At 38.1% G+C, this 5,648-nt stretch overlaps 1 non-coding gene across 1 annotated transcript; it reads right to left on the bottom strand.

Annotated features, from left to right (window-relative positions):
* Positions 1 to 5,290: 5,290 nt before the first annotated feature.
* Positions 5,291 to 5,398, bottom strand: LOC148571092 (small nucleolar RNA R71). Its single transcript, XR_015908270.1, has one exon. It is a non-coding gene; the product is annotated as a small nucleolar RNA R71 (small nucleolar RNA).
* Positions 5,399 to 5,648: the final 250 nt, after the last annotated feature.

Below are 5,648 nucleotides of genomic sequence, written 5' to 3'. Positions count from 1 at the left end.
TTAATAGATTATTTTCTAAAAATAAAGAACTCGAATTAAATCATAAACTATTCATAATAGAAGTTACTTAAATTAAATTATACAATTTTTTCTTATTTTTCAATTACTGAAATTATGTTAAATATTCAATTATAATAAAAATTATAATAAAATTATAATTTATTTAAACTTCAATTATCATGAAGCTCTATTTAATTATCCTTAGTAAAATAATTTTTTTAAAATAAAATTCTCACAATTATAATAAATTGTAAATAACACATTATTTAATTTTCCAAAAACTTGGGATGTTACATTTAGCGTCAATAGCATGTATTTGAACTCCACGGAAGGGGCTTCATTAGTAGATTTAGGGATAAGTATTATTTTGGTCCCTAATGTTGAGGGTCAGAATCAAAACCGTCCTCGATGTAATTTTTTATTTAAAATTGTCCTTAACGTTTTTTGTATTAAAATCGTCCTTTTTAATAAAATTTTTTATGTTATTCCTAAACTACCCCTATTTTAATAATAAAAGTTATAAAATTTAAAAAAATAAAAGAAATGGCGTGGGGGGTGGAAAAAATGCGTTGGGGGGGGGAGGAAAAGGGTATACGAAGGGGGAGGGGAGGGGAGGGAAAGGGGAAAGGGGAAGGGAAGAGGGGGAGGGGTACGGCGTCGGCGAAGCTTGGAGCTGCCGTCGCCGTCGCTGAAAGAAAGGAGAGAGGGGCTGCGACGGGAGAGAAGAGAAGAGGGAAAGGAGACCACGCTGCTAGGGCTCGCCGTCGCCGCCGCCACCGCGTCATCCTCAGGAGACTACGACGCTGAGCCATCGCCGCCGATTCGACCACGCCACTGCTCTGTTAGTTCTGCTTCTTCTTCTGAATCTGCTTCCTTTTTCTTCTTGGAGCTGCCGGCGCCGGCGAAGCTTGGAGCTGCCGTCACCGTCGCCGTCGCAAGCCAGGGAGAGAGCCTCGGCTTCCGCTCCGCTGCTCCTCACCGCTGCTCCTCGTTGCCTCTGCTTCTTGCTTTGATCTCTATTTTTGCTTCGTCTTCTGCTTTTTCTGCTTCTACATCTTCTGAGTTTGCTTCTACATCTTCTGGGTCTACTTTGCTTCTGCATCTTCTGCTTCGTCTTCTACTTTCTGCTTCTGCTTGAGTACTTCTGCTTCTGCAGCTTCTTTATTGAATCTAGATTTGATTTGTTGAATCTGATTTGATTTGTTGAATCATTGTTGGTTTTTGTTCTTGTTTTCATTTCTGAATAGCTGTTGATTGATTTTGTTCTTTTTTTTATTTCTGAATTGTTGTTGGTCTTGTTGAATCTGGTTTTTGTTCTTGTATTTTTAATTTGTTAATGGAAGAAGAATTTGTTTTTTCTGGAAGAAGAAGAAGAACAAGAAGAATCAAATAGTAAAAAAAGGGTAGTTTTGTCATTAATAAAAAAAATTTATTAGAAAGGACGATTTTAAAATGAAATGTAACATTAAGGATGTTTTTTAAGTTAAAAATTACATCAAGGACGGTTTTGATTCTGACCCTCAACGTTAGGGACCAAAATAATACTTATCCTGTAGATTTAGTTAATAATTATTTTTTATTTTATTTTATTTTATTAGTAAAACAAAACACAATCTTTTGGGCTTTTAGTAGTCATTATTTTATTTTAGTTTCAAATCAATTAGGTTAGATATAAAAAGGGAAAAGATTTAGCCCTTCGAGCTTCTCTCTTTGCTCTCTTCCTCATTTCACACTTTACACACTTTTGGAACCCTAGTTTTTCTCTGAACCATGAGCAACTAAACCTCGTCTGTTAAGGTTAGGAGCTCTGTTTATTCTATGGATTAATACTGTTGTTATTCTACTTTCAATCAATGGACTGATTTATATTTAAGAATTACTTTCATTCTTCATCCTAGGAATTAGAGTATATTGAAAGATAACTCTTTTTCTACTTGAATTCTTGTTGAATCTTGGAAAAGTTAACTCACTTGAATTACAGCTTGAAAGTAAATTCTCATAATTCTCTGATTATCGGGACTTAACGTGATACATGACATATAATCATCTTATCTTTGGGTAATTAGGGTTTATGTGGCTAATAAACTAGAATTGGACCTAAACATTTAATCTAACTTAAGTGGCTATGAAATTGGCGGTTGATTAGGTTAGAGGAGATTAAATCACTAAGAAATTTAGGTTTAATCAATTAAAGTTTGCCATGAATTGAATCTTGCATGATTAAAGTTGTAAGACCCAGAACCTTTGAAAAGTCTTTTTATGATCAAGTCTCAAATCATATAATTATTTATAGCCTTAATTTCAGAAATTGTTTTATTAAAGATAATTAAGGCAAGTTTTGATTTATTGAATTTGAGATAAGTTATGATTATTATCCAATTTTATAATTATTGAATTATTTTCTATATTTAAACCACAAAGTTGGTGGTTGTGAAATAATAAGGATTTTTATATGATTTTGGACTAAATAATTAATATTTTAGAATATTATACTACTGTTTTGAGAAAATAAAGGATTTAATTATATTATTTCTAATTATTTGATTTGGACAATTTATTGAAAATAATTTATGAAATTGATGAGCAAATAGTATTTTCTATATATAAATAGTGTTGGATTTAATTTGGGTTTCAATTACTATATTGTCCACAATTTTATCGGAAATTACCATAATGCCCTTAACCCTAAGTTTCAAAATGAAACCCTAGCTCCCTCAAACCCAAGCAGCCGCAGCTGCTGCCCCTCTCTGCCCTAAACACAAGCACTCAGCCATATGAAGAATGAAGGAAACAGAATTTGAGAGAGAAGAGGCAGAGAAGGGGGGATCGGAAACATGACCCACACCCATGAAACATTGTTGGCCGAACGGAGGAAAGGGGAGGTGAGGAAGTGCGGCGCTGGCGGGCGTCACTGCCGCCGCACCGCCGTGTTGCATCAGGGAGGGCGAGTGAGCAAGCAAACAGACACGAGAGGGAGAGGATCGCGCCGCCACGGTCGTCCAGGAGAAGCGCCGGAGAAGCTGCTGTGCGGCCCAGAATCCGTGTTCAACTCGCCGCCGTTCGGCCCAGCCACGAGCTGCTGTCGGAATCGTGCGAGGAGGAGCGCGACCCACCACGCGAAGCTGGCCGCCGTGTGCTGTCGTTGTCGCCTCGAACAGCCGCCGCCATCCCTGTGCCGCCTGATAAACCACTATTTTATGGTTTATATTGTGTTTAATTGTGTGGTTTTATCATGATCTTTACCCACTTATTCATTAAATAAGCATGCATTTGTAATTCCTTCCTAAGGATGCTTTATGGTTGAAAACTTGCTTCTTAGAGATTTTTAATTATGTATTTTAATTCTCCTATATTCCATTCGATGCCGTGATCTGTGTGTTAAGTGTTTCAGGCTTTATAGGGCATGAATGAGTTGGAGATTGGAAAGGAAGCTTGCAAAAATGGAAGGAACACAAAAAATTGAGGAGATGACCAGTGAGGAGTGACGCAGTCGCATGGCTCATGCGACCATGCGGAATGGAATAGCACAGGTAACGCGGAGGGGTGGACGACGCGCCCACGTGGAAAAGCAAAACGCCGAACGACGCATCCGCATGAATAACGCGATCGCATGACGTGCGCGATCTGCATAATCTGCAGAATCGCTGGGGGCAATTTTGGGCCCTACTTTGACCCAGTTCTCGGCCCGGAAAAGCAGACTAGAGCCAGAGGACATGCAGAACCAACAACAACATTCATTCTACACAATTTTTAGTTTTTAGATCTAGTTTTACTCCTCCCCTAGGTTTTTCTCTCTACACATTCATAGTTCTTAGGATTTTATTTCTATTGCTTTTTGCATTAGGATATTGAGAAGAGTTATTACCTCATCAAGACTTCGTCATTCTAGTTCGTTTTCTTAACTTGGCTTTACTCTTCCATGTCCTTTAATTTAATCAATTTTACTATTGGATTATTTTAAAATTTATTAATACAAGAGTTACTTTTATTTTTAATTGATTCCTTTGAGTTTTATTTATCATGTCTTTCTTTAATTCTCTTTTCTATGTTATGAATTCCACGTTCACAATGAGCGAGTAGTTCCCTAACTTGATGGGGAATTGATTGAAAGGAACCCTTGAGTTGGAATGCTCAAAGGAGAAATTGTAATTGGGTTTATTGTTGGATTGCTCTCTAGTCACTAACGCCAGTCCTTCCAAGTAAGCAGATTGGGACTTGTGAATAGAAACAACATTCCAACTTGTTTGACTTTCCCTTACCTAGTAAGGGATAACTAAACAGAACAACCTTCAATTATCAATTAATCTTGAGAGTACTGCAACAAGAATAGGGCTTCCAACTAATCTACTCCCAGTCAAGGCTTTTATTTAAATTACTTAATTTCTCCAATTTAATTTCCTGTTTATTCAACTCAAACTCTTTTTGAAAACATCTGATTAATAAAATAGCACACCTTTCTGCAACTCGTTGGGAGACGACCTGGGATTCATACTCCTAGTATTTTAATTTTAATTTTTGTGACAACCCTTCTAAATTGATAAGCAGATTTCTGGTTGGTTAATAACTATACTTGCAATGGATATTTTATAACAATTCTTGACTCACCAATTTTCGCCACGTCAATTTTTGGCGCCGTTGCCGGGGAGTTGCAATAGAGTGCTAAAGTTATTAATTGGAATTTTATTTATTTGCATTTTATTTTATTTTGCTACTATGAGCTGCTTGTTTCTTTCGCTAGATGACGCGTTCACTTCCTGATCCAAGCTTGCCAGTATTCGATCCTGAGATTCAAAGAACTATTTCACGAATAAGGCAAGCTCGACGTCGGTTAGTCCTCTCAGAGGACGGATCTAAAATATCATTTGAGGAAAAAACCAGCCCCCGTTCTACTGATTCTGTTGATTTACGTATAGGTGACATGGCAGCACCTAGGAGAGTTACTATCCAGGAGGCCGGAGCCCCTGATTTTACAATGCAACCGTTTCAAGCGCATCACCCAGTGGTGGCTACAGACTTTGAAATAAAGACCGCACTGCTCAATTTGATGCCCAAGTTTCATGGCTTACCTGCTGAAGAGCCTATCAAGCACCTGAGAGATTTTCAAGCAGCCTGTTCTATTGTCGGGCGTGATGGTGCAGATGAAACTTCAATTTTGCTGAAAGCTTTCCCGTTTTCTCTTGAGGGAAAGGCAAGAGAGTGGTACTACACTCATCCCGCAGCAAATGTATCCAACTGGGATACACTTAGAAGAGAATTCTTGGAAAAATTCTTTCCAGCTGAAGTTATTGATAAACTAAGGAAAGATATTTCCATGATTGTTCAGGACGAATCTGAGACTCTCTATGAATACTGGGAGCGCTTCAATAATCTTCTGGAAGCTTGCCCCCACCATATGATTGACAAGATAGTGTTACTCGGTTATGTCACACAGGGCATGAGGCCCCAAGATAAGACCACATTGGAAAGTGCTAGCAATGGGTCTATGAAAAAGTACAAGACCACTGATGAGGCATGGCAATTGATCAGCGACTTAGCTGAATCTACTCGGAATCACCGGCAGAAACAAGGCCGTTCAAAAGCCGTTGCAGAAGTATCCTCTAGCAGAGAGACTGCTGCTCTAACTCAAAGTATCTGTGAAATGACCAACT

This window comes from Arachis ipaensis, chromosome B3 (genome assembly GCF_059453495.1).
Source record: "Arachis ipaensis isolate K30076 ecotype BB chromosome B3, ASM5945349v1, whole genome shotgun sequence".
Taxonomy (NCBI): domain Eukaryota; kingdom Viridiplantae; phylum Streptophyta; class Magnoliopsida; order Fabales; family Fabaceae; genus Arachis; species Arachis ipaensis.
The sequence above is the reverse complement of the archived record's forward strand: the minus strand, read 5'-3'. Positions and strand labels throughout refer to the sequence as shown.